Raw genomic sequence first — 18,621 nt, 5'->3', positions numbered from 1 at the left:
CAGAAATGGTAAGCCGGAAATTGCGTGTAAAACAGTGAGTAACAAGAAACGAGTGTGTTATTTTTGTAAAGAAGACGAACATTTTAAAAGCACATGCAACAAGTATAAAAAATGGTTAGCAAAGAAGGGACATAAAGTAAAAGCAAATTTGGCTGACAGTGTCAATACCGAGCAATATTTATTCACCACATCAGCTGAAAGCGGCTGGATAGTGGATTCAGGAGCGACTTGCCATATTGTAGGGAATAAAGAACATTTTATAAATTTTAATCCAAACCACCATGAAATTGTTTTTGTTGCAAGCGGTCAACAAGTACTAGCCACAGGCAAAGGAACGGCAGCTATCAATTTTATAAATAAATTCGGGAACAAAGTTTTAGTCAATATTACTGATGTATTGTATGTTCCTGTAATAAATGGTAACTTAATTTCTGTAAAACAACTCACAGCAAAAGGGTACACTGCAAGCTTTTCAAGCAAAGGTTATGAAATAATTAAAGATAGAAATCATGTTGCTGCTGCTTATATCGACGGAAACCTCTACAAATTGCGAACGTTTAACAAGATTTACAGTGCTGATAACCGTGATTTAACTTATAGTCAAGGGTGTCTTTACGAATGGCACAAAAGGCTCGGTCATAGAGATATTAAGGTAGTCAGAACTTTATCAACTGGAAAACTTGTAGAAGATGTAAAATTTCAGAAATGCAGCAGCGATTGCAAAAATATCTTTAGTTGTGAGGTTTGCTTAAAAGGAAATATGAGCAGAATGAAATTTCCTCAAAAATCGTCTACAAATACCAAAGAAGCACTTGATTTAGTACATTCAGACGTTTGCGGTCCTATGCAAACTACCACACCGTCAGGCAAAAAATATGTACTCACATTTATCGCTGACTTATCAAAATATATCACCGTTTACCTTATTAAAGAAAAATCAGAAACATTCGAAAAATTTAAAGAATTCGTAGAAATATCCAAATCGATGTTCGGCAAGAAACCGAAAATGATTCGGACTGATAGGTGTTGAGTATATGAGTAGAGCATTTCTAAAATATTTAGAAACTCATGGCATACAGTATTAGCGTACTGCTCAGTACAGTCCGCAACAAAACGGGGTAGCAGAACGTAAAAATCGTACTCTAATAGAAATGGGTCACTGTATGATCATAGAGGCCAAAGTCGAGAATAAGCTTTGGGGTGAAGCAGTAATGATGGCAAATTAAATCCAAAATCGTCTTCCTGCTATAGACATACAAAAGACACCATTTGAAAGTTGGTTCGTTACAAGACCAAATTTAGAGCACATACGCCGGTTCGGATCAAAATGCTATGTTTTCGTATCAAGTGAGAAGAGACAAAACCTTGATTCGAAAGGTATTGAGTCTATTTTAGTTCCATAAACTGGTAAGGTTATTATCAGTCGTGATGTGAAGATTTTAAACAGGGATAGCGAATTAAAAATAAACCAGATTCAGGAGGAGAATACAGTCATACTTCAAAATAAGCAGAATGATCAGAATGTATATATATATATATAATTGGCGCGTACACTCTTTTTGGGTTTTTGGCCGAGCTCCTCCTCCTATTTGTGGTGTGCGTCTTGCTGTTGTTCCACATATGGAGAGACCTACAGTTCCAACCCGATTCCGAACAGCACATATTTTTATGAGGACTTTTTCAAGGCACAAATACACTCGGAAGTTTGCCATTGCCTGCCGAGGGCCACCGCTATTAGAAACATGTTTTTCTTAATTTTGGTGTTTCACCGAGATTCGAACCTACGTTCTCTCTGTGGATTCCGAATGGTAGTTACGCACCAACCCATTCGGCAACGGCGGCCGCCCGGCTGCTGTGCTTTACCGGATATAAATGCCACGAATGAAAAAGCCAATGAAGAAATTACTAACGATATAGACACACTACAAAACGAAGAAGAACCGTAAAGTGATTCGGATTCAGGCAACGATACAGAACTTCGTCGGTCAGCAAGGACAAATAAGGGCAGAATTGCTACGAGGTGGGCTGATGAAGTGGTAAATTATAATGAAGCGAATTTATTGAGTAATTTAGACACAGAAGCAAAAAGTTTAAAGGAAGTTGTGGCGAGCAAGCATAAAGGAGAATGGCTAGCAGCCATGCAAGAGGAAATGCAATCACTTCAAAATAATAGAACATGGAAACTGTATGAGTTACCACTCAACAGAAAAGTCATTGGTTTCAAATGGGAAATTAAAACGAAAACCGATTGTCAAGGTTCAATTACTAGCTACCGGGCTCGTTTAGTCGCACAAGGTTTCTCGTAAAAATTTGGAACAGATTACGATCTATTGCAGCGAAAGAAAACTTTATAGTGCAGCATTTAGACGGAAAAACAGGATTCGTAAACGGGGATCTTAAGGAGACAATATACATGAAGCAACCTCCAGGATTCGAAGTAGAAGAGAAGGAGCATTACGTTTGCCGATTGAGGAGGAGTATTTATGGACTTAAGCAATCAGCAAGAGTTTGGAACCAAGCGGTACATAAAGTTTTATTAGATGCTGATTATGTTCAAAGCAAAAATGATGGATGTTTGTACACATACGCAGCTAAAGTTGAGTTTTGCTATGTACTTATTTAAGTTGATGACTTGATCGTGTCAAGCAAATCAGCGGACTTAATCAGAATGTGTAAAAATGCTTTGAAAGCAAAATTCGAAATTCGCTAACTGGGCAGAAAATCGCGTTGATAGAAAATCAAACCGCGGATATGTTTTTATGTATATGGTGGTTTAGTCAGCTGGAGCTGCAGAAAGCAAACCTGTGTGGAATTATCTTCAACTGAAGCAGAACTCATCGCTCTATCAGAAGCATGTAAAGAGGCTCGATGAATCTGTAAAATTCTCGAAGACATGAACCATCAACAGACTGCGCCAACAACATTATTCGAAGACAATCAGAGCTGCTTAAAACTTATCGAAAAAGAAAACTTGTCAGGTAGATCCAAGCACATAGACACCCGGTATCACTTCGTTCAAGGCTACTTACAAAACAAAATTATCAAATGCTTTTACTGTCCAACGGAAACTATGGTTGCAGATCTTTTCACTAAGCCATTGACAGCAGTGCGCATTAAATTACTAAGGGAAAAATGTGGAGTAACATTACTTGAATGCGGAGGAGTGTTGGAGTTATCTATGCATTCAAATCTTAAGCCATAATAGTTCACCTATATTATCGTTAATTAAAGTTACTTTCGATACATTTTTGTATTCACTTCCTTTTTATCTGTCAGCATACAATTTTCTTTCCATTAACACGCGGTATATACCATTGTAATTTATCATAATTAATTGAAGTTAAATAAAGTTATATTGGTACTTTGCATTTATATTAGTGCTTTCCATTATTGGTACAATTATCCGGATGCTAATTAGTTCTACTGGTTTATGCAACAATGTAGTGGATGTTGGGCCCAACATCACCCACCCTAATTCCATATTCGTGGGGGTAACACTGCACTGGCCACAGTCGTATATGTTTAGCACCACAGTTCAAATCGTCTCTGCTCAAGCTTTGCAAAGGAAGCTGCAATTTCGACACCGCGAACACGCTAGGAAGCTTGTGTCGTTTTTCCACACCGACGCCGCGGATGAGTGAATCCACCACAACCGCTTCATGCCCTCCATAGCACGTAAGCTTAAGCTCTGCTCACGCCATTGCCTACCAAATCTCGAATAAGAGCGTTGTCAACCACGATGATGGATAATCCTTCGTGTAGAAGTGCGTAGGTATCGACGCACTTTTGGTTCCCATATAGCGTAACTGGCAGAATACAGGACAGGATCTGTTGGCGGAACTGCAACTTAAAACGGCTGGTCCTGAATCTTGTGACGGCTGCTGGCTATGAAGTGAATGCTGCATTGTTGTAAGCCGGTGCAGGTAACATGCATTGGTCCCAGAAATTGGTCCGTTACATGCATGGTGCGATGTTGACTGTCTTGGCGAATATCTTCTGTTTTCCTCTATTTCGTGTAAAATTTTGTGATGCATCCTTCGGCATCCCCCAATGCCGCATGGCTTGCGTGGATGACAATCGCGTGTACTATGTCCTAAATTGAGACAACTAAAACATAAACGATACCTTTTCACGCCTGCCCACCTGTTTAGGATGGAATATTCTAGAAAACGCGCACAACTTACGTGCTTATGTTGGCCCCCGCAAATTGAACACCTCGACGATAAACCGTTGTTGTTGCTGTTGTTGTTGAGGTGGTTGAACATTTCTTAGCTGAAATGCTCCTAATTAGTGACCAGCACCGTTTTAATACCACTATCTCGTGAAATGATGAGATGTTGTTTTTTTTTTTTTTTTTTTTTTTTTTTTGTTTTTTTTTTCCTTTATCTCGATGAGTGAGATCTCCTTAATTTGCTGTAGGAAGGGCATACCGAAGGATCGGAGTCGTGCCCTGGCCGGACATTCACATAAATAGTGGAACAGACTTTCCTTCGCCCCTTCCGCTTGACAGCTTCTACAGATAGGATTGAAGGGTAGATTGAGTCTAGCTGCATGATCCCCTACTTTCCAATGTCCTGTAAGGGTTGCAGTGATCCGTGAAATGTTTGGCCGAGAACATCCTAACAGGTCATTCGTCCTTTGGATTTTATATGACGGCCATGTGTTTTTTGTTGTGATACATGTAGGTATTTGCTTCCATCTTCTTTCGGCTAAAGCATGATAGTGTGAAGCAATAGATGCTTTTAGTGTGTTCAGTGGGGTGGAAACTGCCACCGCCTCTGCTATGTCTAATGTTGAGCACTTTCTTGCTAGCTCATTCGCTATCTCATTGCCTCGTATGTTCCTATGACCGGGAACCCATATCAGGGTAATTTCAAGCCAATGGCTGAGCAGTTTCAGCTCCTCTCTACACTGTAGGACCAGTCTGGATGAAATGTAGTTGGAGTTTAAGGCCTTAATAGCTGCTTGACTGTCTGAGAAGATAGCTACTCTTGCACCAACTACCTTGTAGAGTTCTAGGGATTTGCATGCTTCTCTGATCGCTAAAAGTTCTGCCTGGAACACGGTGGCATAATCAGCAAGACGAATTGATTGAGATAGGTGGAAGCCGGCTCCCACACCACAGTTCATCTTAGAACCATCGGTATAAATTTCGATATCGTGTCTTCCAATCACCTCTCCTTTGCTCCACTCGGCTCTCGGTGGAAAACGTACCGTAAAGCCTTTCTTCAAGTTGAGGTCGGGGACTGTGTAGTCTGATCCGTTTTTGAGCAGCGGGGGTCCCTGTAGGAGGATCTTACTGTGACCGTACGGCCTTGTTGTCCAGCTTCCTATGTCTCTGAGTCTCACCGCGCTGCAAGTAGCTATTGTTTTAATGTGTAAATCTAATGGCAATAGATGTGTTAGTACATTGAGCTCTTCAGTAGGACTGGTGCTGAGCGCTCCTGTAGTTAAGATACACTCTGTTCTTTGTATCTTGTTCAGCTTAGTTTTGTTGTATTTCCTTTCTGTTGCAGGCCACCAAACTAGTGCCGCATATGTTAGTATTGGCCTTACAATGGCTGCGTAGGACCAGTTGGATAATTTTGGTTGGGGACCCCATTTTTCCCCCAACATTCTCTTACACGTGTAAAGTGCTATATTCGCTTTCTTTACCCTGTACTCTACGTTGGACTTCCAGCTGAGTTTGGGGACCAGGATAACCCCTAGGTATTTTGCCTGTTTGGTTAGCGTGAGGCTGACGCCGTTTAGTTTTGGGAGATTAAAGTTTGGCACCTTGGTTTTCTTGGTGAATAGCATCAGTTCCGTTTTACTCGGGTTTACACTTAAACCACAGTCCGTGGCCCAATTGCCCCAATTCCGTGGCCCAATTGCTGAGCGTAACTGGCAGAATACAGGACCATAATCTCACTGATTGTGGTTGGAAACATTCCTGAAACCATAAGCACTATGTCGTCCGCGTACGCCACCACTTTAATTCCCTTTCGGTTAAATTTGGTGAGGATGTTGTTGGCGACTAGTAACCATAGCAGAGGGGATAAGACTCCTCCCTGAGGGGCTCCCCTGTTGACAGAGCGTTTTATCGTCCTGCTGCCTACCTCACCGATGATTATTCTAGTTTTAAGCATGTTCTCTATCCATTCGTTGAGACCTATGTCTATGCCTAACATGTTAAGAGCCTCAATTATAGATCTTGTGGTAACATTGTTGAAGGCCCCCTCTATGTCGAGAAAAGCGACTAGTGAGTATTGCTTGTATTCTATGCTCCTCTCAATCGCATTTACAACCTCATGAAGAGCTGTCTCTGTGGATTTTCCTTTGAGGTAGGCATGTTGAGATGGCGAAATCGTTGAGTTTGTAATCTTTTCTCTGAGATATACATCCAACAATCGCTCGAGAGTTTTGAGGATGAAGGAGGATAAGCTGATGGGTCTGAAATCTTTCGCTGTATCATGACCGCGTCTACCAGCTTTAGGGATAAAGATTACCCTAACCCTCCTCCAGCTTTTTGGTATGTGCCCCAGCATAAGGCTTTCCCTGAAAAAGACCTCCAGCCAAGGAATCGTCGTTTCTCGAGTGTTCCACAGCATGGCTGGGAGTATCCCATCTGGACCGGCTGCCTTATATGGTTCAAAGTTTTTTATCGCCCATAATATTCTATCTTGGGATACGATGTGGTTGATTATAATGGGTGATATTTTGGATGTTTGAACACTGTCAGTATTGTTCTCAATGTATTCTGTGTTGCCTGGGAAGTGTGTATTTACAAGATGTTCTAGTGTGTCGGCCGATGATTTTGTCCACTCTCCGTTATCTTTCTTCAAGAAGGAAGGGCAGGAGTGTTCCTTGGATAAAAGCTTGCCTAGTCTGGCCGTATCTTTGGTTGATTCTATGGAACTACAAAAATCTCTCCAGGCCTCTGTCCGAGCCTCTTTGATTGCTTTCTTGTATTCCCTAAGGCAGTCTTTGTAGGGTTTGAAGTATTTGTGTTTGTAGCAGATGTTGAAGATTTCTCTTGTCGTTTTCCTGAGTTGACTTAGATCTTCATTCCACCAGGTAGGATAAGTTGTTTTACCATATGTGGCAGGGCATGAAGCTTCAAGTCCTTTCGTCAAGGAAATTTCGAAAGCTCTTACTTTCTCATCTAGGTCTTCCCTTGACGTTATGGTTCTGTTTAAGTGTTGAAGTTTAGACTGGGTCACTCTACGGAATGTGTGCCAGTTTGTTCTTCTATATGGGAAAGGTTTCTCAAGCTTGAGATTAATATCGAAAAGAATCCAGCTGTGGTCCGAGAAGGATCTCTTGTCGGATACCCTCCAATTTGTGACTATTTGGGAGTTATTGTTTGTGCATAGGGTAACGTCTAAGACCTCTTCCCAGCCAGGAAAGTTTGCCGAGCTCGGAAAAGTGAAGGTTGGGGTGGTCCCTACATTACATATGTCTAGGTTGGTGTTTAATAGGAATTCAAAAAGTGACTCACCTCTTTCATTCGTCTCTGAGCTGCCCCAGAGCTCATTTCTGGCGTTTGCGTCACAGCACATCAATAGTTTGTCTGTGCTGTTTAGTGTTGACAGGAATCGAGCCACTTCGTCTGGCGGCGCCGGTTTCTCGTGTGGCATGTACACCGATGCCAGGTATATCGCCGATTTCTGCAGCTCCACTTTCACCACCGTAAAATCAGGAGTACTAAAATTAGAACACAGAAAAGCTTTTAAGTGTTTTTTGGTGATTATGCATGACCGTGGCTTACCGTCTGCTTTGTTGTAAAAAATGTTGATGCTCTTGTTGTTTAGGAACCCCTTAATTTCGTTGTCTCTGACCCAGGGCTCCTGTATGAAACCGATGTCGATGTCCCCTTCCCTGAGGAAGACATACAAGTTCTCTGTAGCACATTTCGAGTGCTGCAGATTCACCTGTATGGCTCTAGGCATCGGATTTATTGTCGTCTTCAGCTAGGTCCAGCTTTTCTAGCCTTTCTAGCTGTATATTGTTGTAGACCTCATCTGGGTCTTCCTCATTTTCATTGCTGTCTGCTTTGAAAATTTTCAGTTTGGCCTTTCTTAGACCAAACCGCAGTTTGTTGTCTTGTTGTTTTAGTATTGGCAGGCACTCATCGTTGATCTGCAGAACGAATGACATGCTGCTCTTTTGTGGTTTTTCTGCCTTCACGATTGCCCAGTCGTCCATCGGCACCGCAGGGTTGTGTGACTTGAGGTATTTCAGCACTTCTGCACCGCTCAAGTCCATCACTGGTAGCCAAATGCGAGCGCGAGGAGGGCAAGGGATGTCCTTGGCCGGAATTAGCTTAAGTTTTAAGCCTTCCAGTGTGCTGCTGATCTCAGCAACACACATTTCTAGGACAACCCTTGACCAGTCGTCATCGCACTTGATGACCCTGCAGCCGCGAAGTACTCCTGCAGAATCGAAGGAAGGGAGAGTTCCGCCCTGTGCTCCAACCACATGCTTGTCTAGCACGAGCTTGGACAGTTTGGCCTCCACTTGCCCCCACTTCTGCAGGACCACTTTGCCACTGTTTGTGGTTTCATCAATTAGTGCATAGAGGAGGTTATCCTTAACCACCTCACTGAACGGTCGCTGCTTTGTTTCTTCGATGCTGCTGGACACCTTAGGTATCTTCGGTGCCTGATCGATCACGTCCTGTGACCTGTTTCACTTCAACGCATCGCCTTTTTTCCTGTCGTCTTCTTTAGGTTTTTTGGATAAGAAGTCTTCGTACTCCTTAACCACCTGCTGGTATTTTAATTTGTCGGCCGCGTCGCGCTCGTCAGTCGCTCCAGCGAGTTCATTTTTGGCAATCTTGCTTAGAATGAACCTCGCCTTCGTGTAGCGAGACTTCATGAGAGCACCCTCGGATTTGTGCTTTTTAGCGACCGGACTCTCTCTCTGAGTGCCGTCTGCCGCCTTTTTTGATGCTTGTGGTAGAACTGTTTGTTGTTGTTGTTGCTTGCTTGGTAAGGGTGTGCTATGGCTGGTACTTCCCTTACTCTTTGCTGACTCAGCCGTATCTTGGCTGGAGGCCAGCAGGGTATCCTCCTCGGAGGATGGTATTGTGTCGCAGCGCGGCACAAATTTTTTGTTTTTTTCATTTTGTTGTGTGTTCATTTTTCATCTATTTCTTACGGTTGCTTCGCCTGACTACGTCAAGCTCCACAACCAACGAGTATTTAGGGGAAGTAATGGGGTCTTCCGCGGCAGCGCCCCTTACCGCGGTAAGGCCACAGTCACTCTCGAAGGCGGCCAGGTATTCGAGAGGGAAACTCCGTTCGCGATGCACATGTTTTAATTCCCTGCACCATTCAGTCCTCGGCACGATTCCAAGCACACCTTGACTTGGGAATGTGTTGGTACGGTACTCTCCATATAGATGATTGGACGAGCATCCCACACGCCGTAGCGTGTAAGGGTGTTCTGCCAATCCCCATACAGAGCTTCCCTCTTAGTTCATGACAGGTTAAATTCCTAAGAAGGAATTTAGCCTTCATTTAAGCCCCATCCCCGCGGCAAGGAGACCAACCACGATGGAGACGATAAACCGTAGTCTAATGGTATGCTGCGTGATTACCATTCGGAGTTCAGAGAGAACGGAGGTTCGAATCTGGGTGAAGGACCAAAATTAACAAAAAGTTTTTTCTAATAGCGGTCGACCATCGGCAGGCAATGGCAAAGCTCCGAGTGTATTTCTGCCATGAATAAGCTCCTCATAAAAATTCTCCGCCGTTCGGAGTCGGCTTGAAACTGTAGGTCCCTCCATTTGTGGAACAACATCAAGACGCACACCACAAATAGGAGGAGGAAGGTGTACGCGCCAATTATATTATTATATATACATATATATAATATATAAATATATAACTTGGTCAGCCAATCACTAAAATGATTCACCGTGGCATATAGCTGCATTAACGCTGCAAAGCTTGCCCATTCAATACGTTTGCTCATGGGTAATTCCGATACAAGCTCATCGAGCAGGGTAGGATTCATCAAGTGTAACTCACCTCCATGGGTAGATTGCAAAAACACACAAATATTACTAACCTTTGTAGCAAACGGTATGAGCTTCACCATCTAATTCTCGGAAATGGGTGCAATATCCTTCACCTGCGACAGCTGGCTACGAATCAGTTGTTCCGGTTGACCAAATTTTAATTGCTCGATGATATTACCAACGTTGTTGGGACATTGGGCATGAGCTTACTGAAGTCGTATCACTTGCTGCTATGGTCAAGCCGTACATGCTGCTTACCATCGAAGCAATATTACATGCACCGGTTGGCATATTGACAACGTCAGTACTCGTTACAAATAACGGTGGCGAATAACGGGTATCGGTAATCTGCAAAAACTTCATCATCTTATAAAGGGGCGAAACGAAACATCATAAAATACATAGAACCCCAACCAATACACTGTCTTAGACACGTAGAAAGAATGCCAAAGTAAAGAGCTCCAAAACGAGCCTTCAAAAATCAAGGGAAGCGAACTAAAGGAAGACCAAAGAAAATATGGATAGATTCGGTTATCGCTGGCCTCAAAAAGGTGAACATACAAAACTGGAGGCAATTGACAGCGGATCAAGAAATCTGGAGAAAGATAGTTGCGGAAGCAGTAGTCCACTCAAGACTGTCATGCTAAGAAAGAAGACAGCCTCTTTCCACAGAAGCCCACATGACTGCTTCAGATTTTGGTGGAATTTGTTGGCTGTGACTTAGGGTTACCCTTGTGGACTGTATACTTGGCTCATAGATAGGATAGAACCCTTTTACCCAAATCCACGTAAATCCATGCAGAAGCATTAAATCTACGCCAATTATTACTTTATCTGCGATTTCAGCCAGTAAAATTGTATGAACTACTGAGAAAGCTCCAATAACGAAACTACCTTTCCGGAAATCGTAGCTCTCTCGCTCCTGAAGCTATCTGGAGCTTGTAACCAACCAATGGTTAGCAACATTACGATGTACCAAGTCTGACCGGATGATCGAGTTCGTTGCACATGTGTCCAGGGTAAGCACCTGGGATCGATAATTTACAATTCCCTTGTAGTGAAGTTGTGACTTTTTCGATTCGTCAGTTCAGTCTGGAACATATGTTGCCTGTGTTTAGTCCCGTAACGTCTCTCTATTACTGCCATAAGACTCTCGTAGTTACCCCGATCGGCTTCTGGCACTGTCTGCAGTACTTCGGCGACGGAACCCCTGAGCGATACAATCAATTCAGCAACGTTATCTGCAGTAATCCAGTGATTTGTTGTTGCTATTGTTTCGAACTGGGGCTTAAATATCGGGAATGGTACAGGACCATCGAATGATAGTGCTTTTACTTTCGGACCACTACTTAACATGTTCGGACGATTTAGTTGTAGTTCACACAGGTGAGCCTTCACTGCATCTACCTCAGCCTCAATCGTTTCCTTATGAGAGTTTATATAAGTATTAACTGCTTCAAATACTCGCGCAGCCGTACTTGTTACTCTGCCTTGTTCCCAGTAGTTAACAAGTCACGCTCTTCCAACACCTTCTTAACCTGCTGAACTTGAGTCCCCCCAACTTTGCCATTTTCATGACTTTGTTCCTGGGACTTTATTCAAATTTTCTTACGTTAAAATTCAAATAAATCTTTTACAATAACTCCTCAGAGTTCCATCACTAAATTGTTAAATAAAAGTCACAAATCAACGCTTTACCTATGGTGGAAGAGACGGAGTTAAGGGTTTAGTACGCCAGTTTGCAAGTCCAGCACAGGAAGATAATTACTGATTGGGCGTAATCCCGAATGAGGTGTACCTTTACCAAGCAGTATGAATTGTGCATGCCGTCTGTGTGACGGTATCTATGAAAAATCCCCCTCGAAAAAAAAAAATTGGTTAACTTCATTTTAAACACTTTACATTACATGTTCACGTACACCTTAAGACATAATCACTCTATTATCTTTCGTTTATTCGCTTATAGGTTCAACTTTCTACTGAATACCCTATGCGCAGGCACCTCTGCTTAGTACATTGGCGAGTTCTGCTGTTGTAGCAGCTAGATACAGCTTGGATACTAATTCTAGGTGAAAAATATATTAAAGCAATACAGCCCTTAAAAAGATATCTACCTCGTATTCACTGTGTGATGAGCAACGGCCCGCAGTAATCGACTCCGGTTTTCTCAAATGGCGGAGATGGAACTACCATGATGCGTGGTATATCACCTATTAATTGTTTGGATAAAATTGGACGAAACCGGTAGCATTAATTTGTGTCGCAAAGAACCTCAACGCCTTGGGGTGCTGATGCGTTGAATTTCGAAAATGTCGTGCAAATGTGACTGATAAATTTACTTTTTGTGGTCGTAGCGAGCTTTACGCAGTTCTATTGCAGTTCTATTGCTCTATTGCGGACAGAGCAGGGTTTTTGTCCACCATCACGTAGAACATACTATGGAATCGAGCAACTCTTGATGTGATCCACTGAAAAATGACAGCTACAATTTCGGCAAGTTCAACTGCTTCCGCGGTGATAGCATTGACTGTTGGACAACTGTACTGCTTAACAACACTTCTATGCCATTAGTACGCAATAAGGCAAGTCTCTCCGCATATGCCGCCTTGACTTTACTGTACGTATCATCTTCCATGGAGTGAATGTCACCTTGAAATTGCGGCTCGTCTTAAACTTCTATTTGCGACTGCAGTTCATCCAGGAATTTGCAATGACGCTCTAGCAGGGCTAGCTTTGCCTCTACATGGGTGAGCGAAAAGTTGTTGAGTTGGCTTGTATAGGTTTTTAAAAGTTAAAAATATTATACTAAAATATCTTATAAAATCTATTAAATTCAAATAAATAAATAATAAAAAAAATAAACTTAAAACAATATATTCCAAGCTCAAAAGTATAGATAATAAATATTTACGATTAAAAACAAAAACAAATACTCCCATTAAAATTAAAAAACAAGGTAATCCCCAATATAATAGCATTAACATTAGTTTTAATAGTTTAACAAAAACATTGGTCTTGTAAATCAAAAATAAGAATTAATCTTTTAAAACTTCAAGAGAAAAGAAATAACTTTATCATTAATCCCCAAAATTAATATTTTAAATAAACTATTGTACCTCCTGATATTATACAACTAACTTTATACTCCACAACATTAATCTCTAGTCTTATTTTCATTCAAATAAATCATCCATTAGCAATAGGACTAATATTATTAATTCAAACAATACAAATTTGTCTTCTAACTGGATTAACAGCTAAAAGATTCTGATTTTCATATGTATTACTTTTACTACTCCTAGGAGGAGTATTAGTATTATTCATCTACGTTACATCTCTAGCATCAAATGAAATATTCTCCCTTTCAATGAAAACAGCCTTCTCATTTATATTAATTTTCATTTTATTAATAAGTATTAGATGATTTATAGATAAATTATATATTTCATCCTTCATTCAAAATAATGAAATACAAAGCATAATTAACTTAAATATATTTACGGAAGAAAATTCTTTAAATCTTCATAAATTATATAATTATCCAACAAATTTAATTACTATTTTATTAATAAATTGTCTATTAATTACATTAATTGCAGTAGTAAAAATTACTAAATTATTCTATGGACCCCTACGATTAATAAATTAAACTAATGAACAAACCTTTACGAACCCAACATCCATTATTTAAAATTGCAAACAATGCACTAGTAGATCTTCCAGCCCCAATTAATATCTCAGCATGATGAAACTTCGGATCACTATTAGGATTATGTTTAATTATTCAAATTCTAACAGGGCTTTTCTTAGCTATACATTACACAGCAAATATCAACTTAGCTTTCAATAGTGTTAATCATATTTGCCGAGATGTAAATTATGGTTGATTATTACGAACATTACATGCTAATGGTGCATCATTTTTCTTCATTTGTATTTATCTACATATTGGTCGAGGAATTTATTATGGTTCATATTTATTTACACCTACATGACTAGTAGGAGTACTAATTTTATTTTTAGTTATAGCAACAGCATTCATAGGATACGTCTTACCATGAGGACAAATATCATTCTGAGGAGCCACAGTTATTACAAATTTATTATCTGCAATTCCTTATCTAGGAATTGATTTAGTACAATGAGTTTGAGGAGGGTTCGCAGTAGATAATGCCACCCTTACCCGAATTTTTACATTTCATTTTATTTTACCATTTATTGTATTAGCAATAACACTAATTCATTTATTATTTTTACATCAAACAGGATCTATTAACCCAATTGGATTAAATTCTAATATTGACAAAATCCCATTCCACCCATACGTTACATACAAAGACTTAATTTACCCTTACTTATTAGGAGACCCTGATAATTTCATCCCCGCTAATCCTTTAGTAACACCAGTTCACATTCAACCTGAATGATACTTTTTATTTGCATATGCAATTTTACGTTCTATTCCTAACAAATTAGGGGGAGTTATTGCATTAGTTTTATCAATTGCAATCCTAGCAATTTTACCATTCTATCATCTAAGAAACTTTCGGGGGATCCAATTTTATCTTATAAATAAAATTCTATTTTGAATTATAGTAGTTACTGTAATTCTATTAACATGAATCGGAGCACGACCTGTAGAAGATCCTTATGTATTAGTCGGACAAATTCTAACAGTAATTTATTTCTTATATTATGTTATTAACCCACTAATTAATAAATGATGAGACAATTTAATTAATTAATTAGTTAATGAGCTTGAACAAGCATATGTTTTGAAAACATAATATAGGAACAACAATTTCCTATTAACTTTACTAAAATCAATTAACAACATATAATATATCAAAAATAACTTAACTCCAATAAAAAATAATAAATAATTTAAAGAAAAAGGTAAAAAACACTTTCAAGCTAAATATATTAATTTATCATAACGAAACCGAGGTAAAGTTCCACGGACTCAAATAAAAACCAATTTTAAATAAAATATTAAATTAAACAAATCACAACCAAAAAAAATAACACAAAATAATATACTTATAAATAAAATTCTAGCATATTCAGCTATAAAAATCAAAGCAAGTCCACCACTTCTATATTCAACATTAAATCCAGAAACTAATTCAGATTCACCTTCAGCAAAATCAAAAGGTGTACGATTAGTTTCAGCCAAACAAATACAAAATCAAACAAGTCTAACTGGAAATATAATAACGACAAATCAAATATAATTTTGATAATAAAAAAAATCTAAAATATTATAACTTCCAATTAAAAAAACAAAAGATAATAAAACTAAAGCCATTCTAACTTCATAAGAAATAGTTTGAGCAACTGCCCGTAATCCCCCTAACAAAGCATAATTAGAATTAGACGATCAACCAGCAACTATAACAGCATAAACTCTTAATCTAGTACAACACAAAAAAAAATAAAATTCCTAAATTAAAAGAAAATAATTTCACAAATAAAGGAATACATAATCAAACAATTAAAGAAACAAATAAAGAAAAAATAGGAGAAAAATAATAAGAAATATAATTTGATAAAAGAGGATAAGTTTGTTCCTTAGTAAATAACTTAATTGCATCACAAAAAGGTTGAGGAATTCCTATTAAACCAACCTTATTAGGGCCTTTACGAATCTGAATATAACCTAATACTTTACGCTCCAAAAGAGTTAAAAAAGCTACTCTACTAAAACACAAATTACCAAAATTAATCTACCGACAAAAGATAAAATTATTTCCATAAAAATCAAGTACTATTTGTAATATAAACTACATAAATAAATTCTAAATTTATTGCACTAATCTGCCAAAATAGTTAATTTATATTAATAATATTCTATTATTTAAAATTTAATTATTTTAATATTTGGTCCTTTCGTACTAAAATATTGCAATTTATTAAAGATAGAAACCAACCTGACTTACGCCGGTCTGAACTCAGATCATGTAAGGATTTAAAAGTCGAACAGACTTAATCTTTGAACAGCTACACCCAAAATTATACCTTAATCCAACATCGAGGTCGCAAACTTTTTTGTCGATATGAACTCTAAAAAAAATTACGCTGTTATCCCTAAAGTAACTTAATCTTATAATCACTATTAATGGATCAATAATTCATAAATTAATGATTTTAAAAAATTAAAAGTTCATTAAATTTTAATATCACCCCAACAAAATAATTAATATTAAAAAAATAAAATAAATCAAAAAAATTTAGTTAATATTAAATATAAAGATTTATAGGGTCTTCTCGTCTTTTAATAAAATTTTATTGTAGCTTTTTAACTAAAATATAAAATTCTATTATAAATTTATATGAAACAGCTTATACTTCGTCCAACCGTTCATACCAGCCTTCAATTAAAAGACTAATGATTATGCTACCTTTGCACAGTCAAAATACTGCGGCCATTTAAACTTATTCAGTGGGCAGGTCAGACTTTAAATATAATTCAAAAAGACATGTTTTTGTTAAACAGGCGAGTATAAAATAAATTTGCCGAGTTCTTTATATAAACTTTTCAATATAAAATATTTTAACAATACTTAAATATAATAATTTAATCATTATTACTTTTTATTTAAAATTAATAAAAACATTTTTATAAATTCAATGAAAACAAAATTAAATAATATAAAACTATAAAATAATTTATAACAAACTTATAAATGATTGCTAATTCTATGCATACATTTTAAATCAATTATTCAATAATTTTTAATATTTTATTTTAAAGCTTATCCCTTAAAATATTCAAATTAATAAATTTTTAAACTTAAAAATAAATTAAAAATTAAAAATTTGTAAATTAAATTTATTTCTAAAAAAACTAGATACCTTTATAAACGAATAACATCTCATTTCTAATAATTTATATTATTTAAAATAATTTTGACACATTAACTTTAATAAATCCCTTGGGTTGGGCACCTATTGCGGCGCGTCCCAGGTGGTGGATAGGGTAAGCCACAGTTATCTTCTGTGGTTAAGTAGGTGGTAAAAGCCTACTCGCGAACCAGCCTAGTTCTCGTCAACCAACAACTATGGTAGGGGGAACAACATGTAGTGCAGGGTTACTGCACGCGTGCCGTAACTGCCATAATTGCTGGCAGTGACCCATATCCACTTCGGTGGATGGCGAGAAGCCACTCGTAGTAGTAGGTCATGTCTCTGCTAATACGAATGGAATAAACATGGGCTCACGGGGAGAAGGCCACTCCCTTATATCAAAGGCTACCAATCCAAGGTGGAACAGCACACGCCGAGGGATGCATGGCTTAGGGTGAGCTAAGTCGCTAGTATGCGGACTCTGGGGCACCTGTCGCACCCCAGTTTCAATTCGACTTACCACGGCATAGGGCTCTGGCGTGGCGGACCCCATTATTTCCCTATCTAAATCCCAGGTTACGACTGCTGACACGTCAGCTGAGTGACCGCACCGCAAAATTATGAACAAATCAACAAACAAAAAACAAACAACACAACAAACTCCTTCCCGACGCGGAAGACCCCTTCGGTGGCGAAAGTGCTCGCTAAGAGCAAAAACGTCACTAAGGCACCACCGCATTCCCTTGAGGCTTCTACTTCCTCCAAAACCGACTCGGTTGCGGAAAACCAAGTGATCACCAAATCTGTTTTGCCAGAAACTGGGAAAACAAGTCGGACAGAAGTCTCCAGAAAACCCATCCCTCCTCATCTCCGTCGATACAGAGATCGAAGACGCGCCACTTTCCTCATGGAAAAGTTCGGCAAAACCCCTGAGGAGGAGCTGTCCGACCAGCAAAAGTCAACTCTCGATTGGGCCCGGGAGGTCCTTCGGAATTATGAGGCGTCCAGAGATAAACCGAGTGCAGCTAAGCGGCAGCGGTCTTCAGAGGATCCTCATAGCTCCAACGACCCCAAGAAGCATAAAGCTTCCTCTGAGGTCAAATTACGCAAGTTCTGCGAAGTTGCCAGAGATAGTCTGGTCATGGCGGTAGTGGATAAGAGCCACCCTGACGGTTTCATCTCTCCATCAAACTGGAAGATTGTGGAGAGAAAACTCCAGTTGGGATACCTGGACGTTCTGAAGCAGAACCCAGGGCCTCCTCCTTTCTCCTCTGACGCGGGATGGTTCCAGGCAAGGGTCAAGTTGATCTCGTGCTCGGATCAACGTTCGGTCAGCCTGTACGGCAAGGCCCTCGACCGACTCGGCGAGGTATGGCCCGGAGCGAATCTCCAACTCATCAAAAAGAGCGAAATTCCCAACAAACCCCGCGGCAGAGCAAGAATACCTGTAGAGCCATCCGATCCGGAAACCATCCTGGAGCTACTGAAGATCGGAAACCCGAACCTACCCACCGAAAACTGGAGGGTAGTTAAGGTGGAAGAGCCTTCAGGAAACTCCAGACATGTCACGCTGCTCCTGGACCAGGAAAGCGTTCAAGCACTGGACGACCGCAAGGGGATTGTGGCATTCGGGTTCACTACCACTACCATTTGGACCTATCAGCCGAAAAATCTCCTCGCACCCAGCGAAGAGAGTACGGCGGCCCCCGAGATGGATGTCGATAAGCCTCTCTCACAAGCTTCGACGATTGAGTCCGACTCGGAATCAA

The 18,621-nt window shown here is 39.5% G+C and overlaps 2 pseudogenes; both read left to right on the top strand.

The window, feature by feature from the left end:
• Nucleotides 1-13,115: 13,115 nt before the first annotated feature.
• Nucleotides 13,116-13,655, top strand: LOC129251485 (NADH-ubiquinone oxidoreductase chain 6-like; annotated as a pseudogene).
• Nucleotides 13,656-13,659: 4 nt separating this feature from the next.
• Nucleotides 13,660-14,509, top strand: LOC129251457 (cytochrome b-like; annotated as a pseudogene).
• The last annotated feature ends 4,112 nt before the right edge of the window (nt 14,510-18,621 follow it).

The sequence above is a fragment of the Anastrepha obliqua genome, unplaced genomic scaffold (genome assembly GCF_027943255.1).
Source record: "Anastrepha obliqua isolate idAnaObli1 unplaced genomic scaffold, idAnaObli1_1.0 ptg000023l, whole genome shotgun sequence".
In the NCBI taxonomy this organism is placed as follows: Eukaryota; Metazoa; Arthropoda; class Insecta; order Diptera; family Tephritidae; genus Anastrepha; species Anastrepha obliqua.
This window is presented reverse-complemented; position numbering and strand designations above follow the sequence as displayed.